The sequence below is a fragment of the Trematomus bernacchii genome, unplaced genomic scaffold, assembly GCF_902827165.1.
Source record: "Trematomus bernacchii unplaced genomic scaffold, fTreBer1.1, whole genome shotgun sequence".
Taxonomy (NCBI): Eukaryota; Metazoa; Chordata; class Actinopteri; order Perciformes; family Nototheniidae; genus Trematomus; species Trematomus bernacchii.
In genome coordinates, this window is record NW_022987821.1 from 285,129 (window position 1) to 297,645 (window position 12,517).

Below are 12,517 nucleotides of genomic sequence, written 5' to 3' on the forward strand. Positions count from 1 at the left end.
ATATTATGGAGAGCACAAACTGCTCCATTGGTGTGTGGGAAGGAAGGGCAATTAGAAAGTTGTAGATTTTCAGCCAACCACAATAATTATGTAAGCACAGGAACACAGATATTGCTTCCAACACCCTCAGGCAAACATGAGTTTACCAATCCATGCTAATGGCATGAGATTTACAGCACATGTATACAGACCTGTGCTTGTCATTTCAGCCAATTAGGAAGAAATGTACTTGTAAATGTTCTAATCGAACACAGACGAATAAACGACTCCAAGAGGGAAGATCTCCTCCAAGGCCAAATGCACTGCTCACAATGTTCAAATGTGGGAGAACTATTTTTCTATCAGCCCTTGATTGCATTTGGGCCCAAAATGTTATGAGGTACTTCAGGGTCCACGCTTCATTCGTCCACCAGACTTAATGAAAAACCGACCGTTGTTCTTTTTGTATTTCTGCTGACAAACAGAAAATGCGGAGGAAAGTCTGTAATGTGTCCCATTGTAGTACAGGTCTTGATGCTGTGAAAAGACATCTGTAAACTAAAACTACCGCCTTTTGGAGAAGTGTTGGAAAAAAACATGTTATCCTTCTTTAAAAGCAACTGTTAAACTGCGCTTGAGAAATTCACAAAAGCCAATGAATGTTCTTCATGGCTGAACAAAACTAGTATAAAAAATAAACTCTAGCAACATGGTACCTTTGAATCCTGACCTTAATATATCTTACCAAAAACGTGAGACAAGAATTCTGTAAATGCATGGCAGCGGACTAATGCAGCAGCTACCACTGTAATTAGTTCCTGGTATTCCCACCCATCAAGCGCTCTCCCCCCCCCCCCAGGCTCTCCAGCAGTCAGTCAGTCAGTAAGCTCCCCTGCCTCCGTCTTGCCACCATCTGCTCCGTTCAGCTGGCACCGTCGCCACCTTACCGCGGGCACGACCGGAGGTTTGTGTGCACCGGAATGGAGTTTGGCTCAATGTAATTAAACTGCTCATTAAAGTTTGTCAGCGGTTCAACATTTCACCTTCTTTTGATATAATATAATAATTCCTTCGGGCTTAACATGCTGAGCCAAACCTTATTCAAACTTTAGGGAATTAAGATAACGTACAAGAGAAATATGATTAGAATATTTCAGCTTAGAAAAAGTGAATACAAAAGGAAAATAATTACAAGGTGCTGGATTATTTAAACAACATTTGTTGGGTGCTACTTTCATGATTTAAACATGTTTTTAAATATAAAGGTTATTGGCAGCACAGGGCACCCATAGTCAAGAAAATACTTGCAAACGGGTGCAATGTCTTCCTTTGGATAAAGACACTATAATTGCATTTATTGTGTTTGTGTAAACTACAAAAGCAACAACAACAACACTTGGTACGAGTTGAGTTTGTTTTGAGGCTAGAGAAGAAGCGTTCTTCTTTGTTCGTATTACATTGAAGAGATGTACTTTGCCAACTCACTGCTCATGGGCACGTCTTTCTTTCCCAGGGTATCCTTCGGCAGCTCCGATATTTCTTCTTTTCACCCCGCCAATGTTAAACTACTCCACCCTCAAGGCTCGCTGCACATGTTTGGACCATTTGTGCAGCTGTGTGTGCTTGAAATGAACTATCATTATTATAGATTCTATTCAGCTTCAAAGATAGTTAACAGAAAATGTTTGGATTCCATTTAGAGGGTATTATATGTTTTCGGCCTTTTATTTACTTTTGCACTGCATTGAAATGATAACCTGCAATGCAAAATAGCTAAATAGAGCCCTTTTAAGTGAACTTAACACTATGTCATACGATGTTGCCCAAAGTACACTGGTTTCAAACGTGTAGCCTGTGGATATTTTTTTCTCTTTTTTCTCAAAGCAATGATAAACCTGCGAGTTGGATGTAGAAAAGTCCGAATCAATATAGAATGCGCGCAGTTTGCCCAAACCGAAAGCTATGTTACGCTCTGAAAACTGAAAAATAGGCTTATTGCTGATGCATTATCAGTAATCATTTCAAAGTGACACAGACACATTGGATTAACCTATGGATTAACCTTCAGCAGCGTTTTTCTCGTTTGAATGCCATTGAACACAACTTTTGATCAGAAACCGCAAAAGGTAAGACTCTTTTCCGCGTTTCCTCCGTAAAGCTTCGTGGTGTCTGGGTTTGTTTCCCCTGTCGCGAGTTCTGATCACTCGGTGAGGATACTTATATTTCTAGAATCTGTGGAATCTCAGCTTGCTAATCGATATCTTGTTTGTGCAGATCCGATAAGTAATAAGGGTATTTATACCGTGGGTTCTGTGCTAAATGCGTTAGCATTTCTTCGCTCAGGGCTCATTTAGACGCTTCTTGTGAGACTTGTGTTTTGTTTCGGTAAAAATGGTTCGTATCGTCAGGGTTAGGGTTAGGGTTAGGTGGGTATGACACATTCATAGTTTGTTAAATATTAAGAAGCCCCGAGACACAGTTTCGTGAAAAGAACGAAGAGATATACAAGATATTAGTTATGGCTATTGTTCATGCTGCCAAAGTTTACAATTCCCACATCCAACTCCTAGAATAAAATAAGACAAGAGAACAAATGCAGAGAAAGATAACTATAGCATAGTTGAACCGGCCCATATATTGAGCAACATTGAGAGCTCATAAAGTCCCATATTGCTTTATAGATCGTCGGCTCTGCAAAGATGAGTGTGCTTTCCTCTCCTCTGTGATCCTCCATATTGCTGTGTGGGACACAATGGCAGTGAGGGGACCAGAGCTATGGTGATAAATGAGATTTGCTGACCGCACACACAGATGAATTATTAGATGAAATGATTTAAGAGCGGCTACAAACTTAAAGGAAGTCTACAAGGAGCTAAAATTGGTCCGATCGATGCACGTGTGTGTGAGGAGTTCCTTCTAGCGTGTGTGATGAAAGGTTAGCGCGCGTCTGTAATAATCTGTTATTGAAACCTCCTTGCGGTGTGTGTGTGTGTGTGTGTGTGTGTGTGTGTGTGTGGGTGTGTGTGTGTGTGTGTGTGTGTGAGAGTGTAATGCCTGTGAGTGGTGATAAAAGATCAGAGGGGAGAAATAAGGAGAAAACAACTCTCCAAAGCCAATATCGGCCACACACACACACACACACACACACACACACACACACACACACACACACACACACACACACACACACACACACACACACACACACACACACCACACACACACACACACACACACACACACACACCACACACACACACACACACACACACAACACACACACACACACACACACACACACACACACACACACACACACACCACACACACACACACACACACACACACACACACACACACACACACACACACACACACACACAGAGAGATATAGAGAAAAGAGGCACTCATTCAGGGTTATTATCAATGTAAATAGAATTGATGAGAGATAGAAAGAGAGACACAATCGTGTATTTGGTAGAGTGGGAGCGACGTCCAGGAGCATTAGCATTCATATCGACACGCTCTACTGTAAATGCTCTTTTCTCTGGGCTCATTTTGAAAGTGTCTGGATCCATCTGCTCTACCTCTTTCTCTTTCTCCCTTTCTTCATTTCTTTTTCTCTGCCTTCAGCCATTTATTTCTCCATCTCTGCCCTCCCTCCCTCCCTCCTTTCTCCTCTCTCCCGGGCTCGGCGGCGGCGGCGGACAATGTAAGTATTGAGCCGTTGCCTTTTTTCCCCCCGATAATGCATCGGGTGACACAGGGCCATGTCCACTGCTGACAGCTCCAGTGTGTGTGTGTGTGTGTGTGTGTGTGTGTGTGTGTGTGTGTGTGTGTGTGTGTGTGTGTGTGTGTGTGTGTGTGTGTGTGTGTGTGTGTGTGTGTGTGTGTGTGTGTGTGTGTGTGTGTGTGTGTGTGGTGTGTGTGTGTGTGTGTGTGTGTGGTGTGGGGGAGCAGATATCTGCCAATCAGGACAAAAGGCACTATCTTTACAGTCTTTGAGGAGACAGGAAAGGAAACTTGGCCTCCAACCTTTAGTTATATTAAAGGCCGGTACAAAAGAATAAAAGACTGTCTTTTCACCAAAGGATTTCCTTTTTGCCAGAATACAAGCTTGGTTTCTTGACAGTTATGCTTCCCGTACATCATCCATGTGGCATATAAACCTAGCCATACATACCAAAACATCTCCAACACGTACTACAAGAAAGAGGGTTCATTAAGTATCTGCAAAAACACATTTAGTTTGATTATAACTGAGGAAAATTGCTACAAATGTTTCATGTCTCAGGAATGCCAAAGGTAAAGGTTAGGTATTTACTTCAAATGGTTCCGTTTATACATTGAACTTGAATGATGAAGGTTAGGCATTGATGTCTAACGGTGAGATATGTCGTTGGGCAGAGTGCTTACAAGAGTTTTCGCCAAGTTTGGCAAATCAAGAGTTCCCATATAGATGACATGACTAATGTAGGCCCTGTGGAATGCATGCAACAACAAAAAAGGAAAATAATTGTAATTTTGCCGCATCGATTTCGGTTTTGAATCCTCCGGTGGCTTGTGAAAGAGAAAGATGGTCAAAACTGAAAAGACAAATGGTCACAGAGGCAGGGAGATGAACAGAAGGGACGAACAGAGCAGCCAACAGACAAAAGGAGAACAATCGAAAAGAGAGAAGAACAAGCGAGCTCTTGGCAATATTATCGCATTGTACAATTCTTGGGGGGGGGGGGGTCCATGCCCTCAGCAGCAGCCCAGCAGTGCAGATAGCAGACTCTAATGCCTCAGTGCCTTCACTAGACGCTGTGTTTCCTGATCCAATTTGATGACAGCCATGTCTTTATAACCAACACATAATGAGCAATAAGGACGGGAAAGACTTGAGTTGGCAGTCTCTGTAGACGGGGATGATTCCCCCCCCCCCCCCCCCCCCCTCCCCCCGTTTGATTCTCGGTCACTTCAAACAGTGGTGCATTTGATGTCTTTGTCTGGGTACATCTGTGTGTAAATACGCCTGTGTGAGTGCATTGAAGAATAAGTCGTAGCTGCGTAACCCAGTTTTGCTGCCGGCGCATCCCTTCAAGTTTCTTTCCTCGCCCCAAACTGACTGAATTTAATCTCCCTAAATTGAATTACAACTTAATCCTGTCTCACACCATTCTTCCTGGAACAGAGTTGAGTAACAATGAGGGAGCATCCTCTGTCTCCTCTTTCAGAGAGATGTGTGTGGGCATGTTTCCACAGAGCCTGATCCATCCATGGTGTGAGAGACAAAGACAGACAGTTACCTCCCCTCGTCTTCTCGCTGACATATTGAGCCGTGCCCGTTCTTATTTCTCACTACATCTCTTCTCTCACGTTGCTGCTTCTTCTTCCGATTTTATTCTCTCTGCTTCCACACTCATCATGTCCTCCAAATTGTCTCATTTTTCTATCAGTTTGCTTGTCTGGTCTTGTCTTTTGACGCTTTTTTTTCCCATTTTGCAGACGTAACACATACATGCCTGTGAATCCCTGCTTCCTTGGTGAATAACGACAATGCAGTCCAGGAACAGCAGGTGGACTTCGGCACAAGAAATAAAGTATATATGTAATATATAGGGACTTATCTCCTTAGATTTGAATAACTGTTTAGCTTAGGTAGCATAGAGCATGTCAAAACAAGCAAAAAGAATGTTTATATAGTCTTATGGAAATACTAAGACACAAACATAACCTCTTCAACAATTGGATGTAATGCGACATTTGATGAGATGTAAATAACCTCCAATACAATCATGTGCAAAAAAGATATCTTCTGTCTTTCTCCTTTCATTTCTGTTAGAAAATGGAGCTAGTTAAAGCCGGGGCAAAGAGGATATATATTTAGAGAAAGAGAGAAAAGGGCTGTAACCTTTAGGTTTTAAGCCGTAATGGGTGACTGAGTGGGTGGCGCGTTAACTGCAGGGGTCAGCATAAAGAGATGAACATGACATGAGTAAAAGAGAGCAGGTTCAAAGCTCTGCCGCAAGGTCACGGCTCTATTCAGCGCATAGTTGTTATTTCCACTAGGCTGTTTAATAAAAACTGCCTTCAGCTCAGTTAGTCCCATTTAAAGCCTGTTTAATACACAAACTGAGTATCCACCTGTCGAACAGTGCTTAAGTTTGAAGCTATTCATTTCAGATGGAAACATTCAATTGGAGCTCGTTCTAGAACTCTTGTAAAAGTAAGAGTGTTCTCCACACGTTCAAGATGCGCTGGTGGAGAACACAACACGTGCTGTCAGCTGTTTGCCGTTTTAGAGGGGCAAAGTAGGGGGCGATTAGTGGACGAAGCCAGGTCAAACGCTACATGAGAGTGCAGGGCATTGGAACACTTGTGATCTTTTGTGAACCTATCTTCTTACTGCTTCAGGTCTGTCAGATCAATAGAGTTCGATATAAAGCAATGATTGAAAGACATGTTTCTGACTTCTGACTGATATCACCACCTGGGTTTGCTGCACCTCCATCCAAGAAAAAACACCATTCCTTCATCTCACACACACACACACACAACACAACACACACACACACACACTCCTGGCTTGGCTTCAAACAGCCCTGGAGCCTGGACCACATCAGTGACGAACGGTTATTACTGAACCTTCATCCTGCTCCACCAACACCGCCATCATCATCATCACAGTCCTGAGGTGGGGCTGACGAAGCAGCTATGGAGCTTAAAGGCTCAGCTAGAACATCGACTTACTGTATGTGAAATTAAGTTTCATCCCAACTGTTAAAAAGAAAGGAATCCCCTACTCCTACAACATTTCTGATAGTACAAATTAAACTTTTTTGTACAGGCTAGTAGGTTGCCATGTGGTTAATAGAATGGAAATACTTTTACATTCTATCTCAGATGTTTGATGTGCCTCCGCTTTTCAGTTCATTTTAATACATTTGTGCGATATAACGAAGTCTTCCAACACATTTAAAGGGCCGGCGTGACCCCTTGGGAAACAATTTGGGACGATTGTAAATGGAAAAAAGTATAGACCGAGTTCAGTTGTTTTAAAATCAGGAATTTCTGAAGTACCCGTGACTTTTTGAGGAACTAGGTTAATCTATTCCTAATCAGCTCCACATCCTTATCTCGGAAGGTGCTGCCTGATGAGACACTATGTTAATCCCGGCAAACTTTTACTTACTTTTTCTACTCAATGAATTTGTGATGAGTTCAACTTGGCAACAGTCCTTTTTGTGTGTTTTTCAGTGTCTTAGTTACTTTAAAACAGTCAAATATACAATGGACATTGGAAGGAGGAACGCAACATGTGCTACAGAGTCCATTCAGACAGAAACAAGGCTAACATATAAAAGCCATTTTTCTATTTTTTGCTTATTACGGCGCCCCCACTTTCCTGCGAGTTTAACTTCAAATTGTCCGGTCCGGGGGCCAGCGGGGGTCCGGAGCCACCAATCATATCTCAGCAGGGTTTCCTCCCCTTCATGCTCACTAACCGACCCCCTATAGCATTTTGTCCTTCCCTGATTTTTTTTGTAGCTTTGAGTGTCTTTTCCTCCTTTAACCTGTCATTTTGTCATTTTCCTCAACTCTTTCTTCCTTCATCTTCAAACAACTCCCTTTTTTCTCTTCTCACTCCGATGCAAATTCACAGTTAATCAGAAAATATCATGATTTGGGCTTACCACAGCTAATTACCATGTTTGACTGCTACATAGGACAACCAAAAGCAGATGGGGAAAATTCAAATGCACTGAATTCAGGTGAAGAGGAAGTTATATTTCCATGCAAAAATATTTAGCAGAATTATAGACATTTGAAGGCAGTGGTCTCTTGATTAAAATGTGATAAATATGATGAATGATGAAAAATAAAACTTGTCCTTAAAATCAATAAATAATCTTGAGCTCAATAATCGTCATATGGCCATAAACGTGCAGCCCTACGTGGCATTCACCATTGATTATAATTCCATATATGTCTGCAACACACACACACACACACACACACACACACACACACACACACACACACACACACACACACACACACACACACACACACACACACACACACACACACACACACACACACACACACACACACACACACACACACACACACACACACACACACACACACACACACACACACACACACACACACACACACACACACACACACACACACACACACACACACACACACAGCAGGAGAGGCACAACTGTCAAGACACATGCACATCCACGTGTACAACACACACACAAACACTGGCCCTCCTCCATCAGAAGGGCAATCATTTCTCAGCGGGCGCTGGGATATCACCTGCTACACTGACACAGGTGGGCGGGGGTGCTGGGGGGAGTTTGCGGGGGGGGGGGGGGGGGAGTCATTTGTATAACAGATGTGTGTGTGTGTGTGTGTGTGTGTGTGTGTGTGTGCGTGTGTGTGTGTGCATCTGACACAAGTTTAATGACTCGTCCTAGCCAATGTTCAGCCGGTGGCTTCTCTTTGTGGGGAAATGAGCTTTGTAGTTAATGTAGCACAGAAGGGCTGCCTGTGATCATGTGTATGTTATGTGTGTCAATGTGTGTGTGTGTGTGTGTGTGTGTGTGTGTGTGTGTGTGTGTGTGTGTGTGTGTGTGTGTGTGTGTGTGTGTGTGTGTGTGTGTGTGTGTGTGTGTGTGTGTGTGAGCTCCAGCGAGTTGGCTCAGAGCTGAATATTAGTATGAACCATATGGGAGAGATCATTATGACGGAAGGTTCGAGAACATTCAGGCCTGTGTGTTTCAATATCGGAGCTTTGGGGAAGGATACGCCTTCGGTTTGAAGTGTGTGTGTGTGCGTGTGCGTGTGTGTGCGTGTGCGTGCGTATGTATGCTTGTTCGAGTGTGTTTAGCTTGACTTCCCTTTTAAAAATCACGTGGTCTGTCCCTGTGCTGAAAAATGTTTGAACTTGAGTTATCCCAAACAGGAAAGTTGATTTAAAATGGTGTACAGAAGGAAGCAAATATGCCTGAGAGATGCTGAAATACACAAACACACACACACACAACAAGAAGCACCATGTACCACATATGCTGTCCGTAGTGTCATTTGCCTCGAAAACAAACACACAAAATAACCAAACATCCTAAATGCACACACACGCACACACAGTGGGAGCAGGGGGGGATGTGGCCTCTCAGAGGAGGAAATGCGTTTGGGTTGGATGTAATGAGCAACTGAAAGGCAAATGAGCCCTTCAGTGTGACGGCCTCTATCTAAACCCAGACAGCCCGTGTCTAGGGAGACGCTTTATTGCTGAGAGAATCCAAAATGTCATTCATCTATCTGTACTCCAGCCCCCCTTTCCACCCGTCCCCCCCACCACCTCATTCCACTCCTGTCATATTTTTTTTCCCACTTTCTTTCCCTCCTATTTTTCCCAACCTCACTTTCCTTATCTATTTTTCTCCTGACTCAGTCCTCCCCCCGTTGTCATAAAATGTCTTCTCAACACTACTCTTCTATCACTCCATGTGTCACTTTTCAACTTGTTCTCATATCTGCAGTTTGTTGCATGTCCATTCCCACTGTGCATGTGTTGAGGCATCATCGGCCAGCTATGACATGAAATGGCTACTTTCAGGATCCCAATGTATATGAGATTTACAGAAGAAGTATTTAAGTCGAACATAGTAAATTGGCAACAGGTGATATTTAGCGTTTCTTAAGTACTAATTTGGGAGCACATCATCGTATAAATACCATCTGAGTAAAAAAGGTTAATTTTAAAGGCATATTGGAGCTGTAGGATCTTTATATGCATTTATTATAGTCCCTATTACATTTTAGCACTAGTTTGTTACACAATACCTCAAGCGTATTGATATTTTCTTACATCCCTACATATAAGATCAGCACAACGACGTGTAATAATCAATGGCATTACTTCTTCAATTGGATGTTACATAAAAAGGCGGTGACTGAACTATTAGTCAGAAAATAGTGTAGTAATACATGGCTATTAGAGCTTCATAGAGCCTAAAGGGATATGTTCAAGCGGATAAGCTCATGCTGGTATGTTTTCAGTGCCGCTGTACTGGAGTTTGATTAATGCTTAACATCCACCTTTGTTATATTCAAAGGCTATAAAACCAAAGTGTTTGTTTCCACATTGGGCACATTCATATAGAGAGAAAGCCACTGCAACATTATAAGAGAAACGCACGTTTTTAAATGAGAAAATGCTAAGAGAAATTGAAATTGCTGCATGGCAAATGACAAGGGAAAAAAGTACTAAACATCCTTGGTTAGCTTCTTTGCCAACAAGTGTTTCCAAGGTCAATAAAATACTTTTCATTTCTAAGTGTGTCTCTTCAGTTCGTGGCAGTCACAAGAGATGTTTTGATGGGAAAAAGGAGTTTGTTTGAAGACACTATAAAAACTTGAACCCCAAGAGAAATATCAAAAAATGGAGAGAAACAGCGGGTTCATCACATCATTTAGTCGAAAAATGACTCTTGGGATTCTTTAAACATCACAGATTGTTTGTTTCTATCAGAGTATACGGAGGGGGTGCATTTCTCTCCTTTAAAATAATAAGATGAAGGCTTGGAACAGACAGAGCTGCAGTCTGGCTCTTGACCACGGATTGTAGCTGTAGGCGAAATAATTCAATGGAGACAACGGGCAGAAAAACATGGCAACGGCATCAAACAGACCGACACATCTTGAACTGATTCCCAGTCCGTCGAAAAGCTCTTGAAATACCGGGGCCAGGAGCGAAATATGGAACTGTTTTGTTTACAAAGTCGCCAAAGATGGACGCCGAATGATGGCACGCAAAGCCTTGCACGTAACTTGCCGTTAAAATCTTCCAAGACGAGTGTGATCTCCCTGTTTAGGGAAACTGCGTGATGTTTTTTTCATGGAGTAGTAATGAATTGAAATAAACAGAAAGTGAAAATGCTAGTTTGATAAGACTTCATATCCTTTATATGGGGGGTGTGGCGCAGTGGGTTGTGCATTGGTGTTCGGATCGGGGGGTCACAGGTTCAAACCCTGCTGTGGACAATCCCCACAGGAGCAATTTGGGGTGAAGTGTCTTGCCCAGGGACACAATGACATGCTGACTGCAGTGGGACTCGAACTTGCCATCCCCTGATTTGAAGTCCAGCACACTAGCCACTGAGCCACAGCCTAATTGTTGCCTCTCTTTCCTTCTTCTCTCACTCATTTGTCTTTAGGTTTTGAAACCAACCCAAAAAATGGCGACAGGAGCAAAATATGGAACTATTTTGTTTACAAAGTCGCCGAAAATGGACGCCCAAACTCGCAGGTAATTGTCTATAAAATGTGTCCACATTTTTGGGGCATTGCTTACTGGTTTTTCATGGAGAAGTATGGATTTAAAGGAAATGCTGGATTGATAACACTTCAAATCCCTGATCTTCTTCCCTCCTCCTTCAACTCTTGTCCTTTCTTCAAAGCAATTCTCGAATTCTCCCTGCCTCTTCCTCTTCTCGCCCCTTTTTTTGTCTTTTTGGTTTTAATTCCAACGCGGCCACTCCCATTCATCTTTGGCAAAATCAATATCCATTCTCTGGCGTGCAGGAGTTGAGGGATGTAAATAGCAGAAATCTGACATTCGCCAGGATATAAAACAACAGGCTTTCAATATAATCAAGAGCGGTGCCGGTGCCATTGCTCAAACAATCCATAGCCTTATTAAAAAGGGGCCCATAATTTAGCCCTGTGTACCGCAGATAGTGGGTGCATGACAATAGTGTCTGATGAGTCAGGAGCTGTGTGTGTGACAGGGTGAGGAGGGATGGGAGGGAATGATTGAGGGTGAGGACAGAGCATGGCCTCATTTCTATTCATTTTTACAGTGTGGTATAATTATGTGTTTAATTATTTTCTTTTGGTTTTACATATCTCTGTTGTTTTATTTTTTATTTATTAAAAAAGGTTCTGAGGTATTTTACTCAATATATATAATATAATTAATGATAAGGTTCCTGATTATTTATGGAGCTATAAAAAAAAGAAATCGGTCCATTGACTAAAGAAGAATTGCCAACTTTATTGGTGATTAAACTAAATGTAACACTCAAAGAAATGGAGATATCCTGCTTTTCGCTGTTTCATTTCATATTCAAACGACTATTTTGGAGTTTTAAAATGAAAATAAAGGCATTTTAATCACGGTGAATTGTTTTAAATGTATTTGCATGTGTTATTTATGCATAATTTTGCCATTTGACATTCACAAAATCAACCCAGAGAACAGGTGTCAGTAAGAAAAGTGAAATAAATGAATGTGCGATCTTTTTTCATTATACTGCCACACATAATACAATCATTGTACGAACATGAAAAAGGTAGGCTCTCCTTGGGTTTCAAAAGTGTGTGTGTGTGTTGTGCGTTGTTTTCTCGCAAAATAAACAGTTTTCTAGTTCTGAGGCTGTGGCAAAGCGTATATGTGGTGTTTACTGAGTGTGTGACAGCTTCTTCATGTTATGTGTGTTTGTGTGTCTCCATCAGCAATCAGCCAGCC

General features: G+C 42.2%; 1 protein-coding gene across 1 annotated transcript in view; it reads right to left on the minus strand.

Annotated features, from left to right (window-relative positions):
- Positions 1–12,517, minus strand: part of LOC117499247 (receptor tyrosine-protein kinase erbB-4-like) — a 211,332-nt gene that overhangs the window by 103,234 nt on the left and 95,581 nt on the right. The window lies entirely within an intron of this gene.